Here is a 1826-nt window from a genome sequence, read left to right as displayed (position 1 = left end):
TTTTTTGTCTTTTCAATCAGCTTTATTACTTACAACAGCAACATAGTGGTAAGCGTCTGTGCTCTGACCTGGGATGTGTGTTATTCTGTGACGTAGGGAAAACGTGTTGCCATCGCAACCAGTCAATGGTTATAATAGAGCCCGTGCACCTCTGTTACTGTTCATTTCTATTGGGCAGAGAATGAGGAATGGGATATATATGTATATGTATATATATGTATGTATGTATGTATGTGTATATATATATATATATATATATATATATATATATATCTCTCTATAGACGCAAATAAAAAAATGTTGCAGTATCTTGTAATAAATTTTTTATTGGACTAACAGAATTTTGTAGAAGTCCTGCAGGAACTCATGGGAATGGAGTCCCTGCACTTTTTCCACAGCAGGAACGCAATTCCCATTACCAGCCCTTAAAGGGGTACTCCGCCCCTAGACATCTTATCTACTATCCAAAGTATAGGGCATAAGATGTCTGATCACGGGGGTCCTGCTGCTGGGGACCCCCGCGATCTCGGCTGCAGCTCCGTGCCGGATTATTGGTATTGTGGGGCAGAGGCTCATGACGTCACATTAATGCCCCCTCAATACAATTCTATGGAAGGGGGTGTGACGGCCATCACACCCCCACCCATAGACTTGCATTGAGGGGCCATGACGTCACGAGCCTCCAGCGCTGCACTCAATGCTCGAAACAAACACCGGGTACAGCAGGGAGAATGTGTTGGTCCCCAGCAGTGGATAGAGTATAAGATATCTGGTACCCCTTTAAGTGGAAATCCCACACAAGAGTTCCCACACCTTTTTTTCCCAGGACTTGACCCCTGTGTGTGTGTGTGTGTGTGTGTGTGTGTGTGTATGTATGTATATATATATAGATAGATAGATATATATAGCTACATACAAAGCATTTTGGCTAACAACGTTATCCAGGATAAGAAAAACAGAGCTGGGAGTTGTAGTATTGAAACAGCTGAAGGCACACTATTTGAAAACCACTGGCTAACGCCTGTAACGGGTCCATTAGGCTTTTTTTTTTTCCCCCGGCCGTTATTGAGACGGGTCACGATAGGCTCCCACTGATTCCCATTGATTATAATGGGTCCGTTGTTTTAGAGGCATAGAACAGGAGAAAAAGACGGTGCATGCACTCATTTTCTCCCGCTATACTCCCGTTGTTTTACAATGGCCAGTGTTCTGCCAGGACATAATGGCAGAGTGAAAGTAGCCTTAGGAATATATACACAAACATTGAAATTGCAACACCTAGAAGGACAAGTCGAAAGGTTATGTAATGAGGAGGCAGCAGGTGTCACTAAGTCCTGAAAATGATCACATTTTTAAGCACCCAGCTCCAATCTGTCTTGTGGGACTGGTCAGATTGAAAGCAATTTTTTTCAGCCACATGAAACCTCACAAATCATATCTGTCAGTCCAGTATGATTGTGCGATGCCTCCTGGTCGACATGCCAATTACCGCTACTTATGGAAAACGAATGCTTGAACTGAGACCTCTGAAAGATCACTATGCATATAGGCAGAGGTGTCAGCACTGTTCATTGTTGGTCTCCAAACCACTGGGACATGCAACATAAACAGTTCTGTCGTCTCTGCTTATGTGCATAGAGATCTTTCAGAGGGTTAACCAAGGTCTCAGTCCAAGCATTCCATTCAGTATGCCACAAGTGATGATAACTGGCATGCCAATCAGGAGGCATCACACAATCACACTGTACTGAAGGATCTGATTTGTGAGGTTTCATGTGCTTTCAATCTGGCTTTTATAGCATTGAGACCAATCCCACAAAATACAG

This window comes from Hyla sarda, chromosome 4 (genome assembly GCF_029499605.1).
Source record: "Hyla sarda isolate aHylSar1 chromosome 4, aHylSar1.hap1, whole genome shotgun sequence".
Taxonomy (NCBI): domain Eukaryota; kingdom Metazoa; phylum Chordata; class Amphibia; order Anura; family Hylidae; genus Hyla; species Hyla sarda.
The sequence above is the reverse complement of the archived record's forward strand: the minus strand, read 5'-3'. Positions refer to the sequence as shown.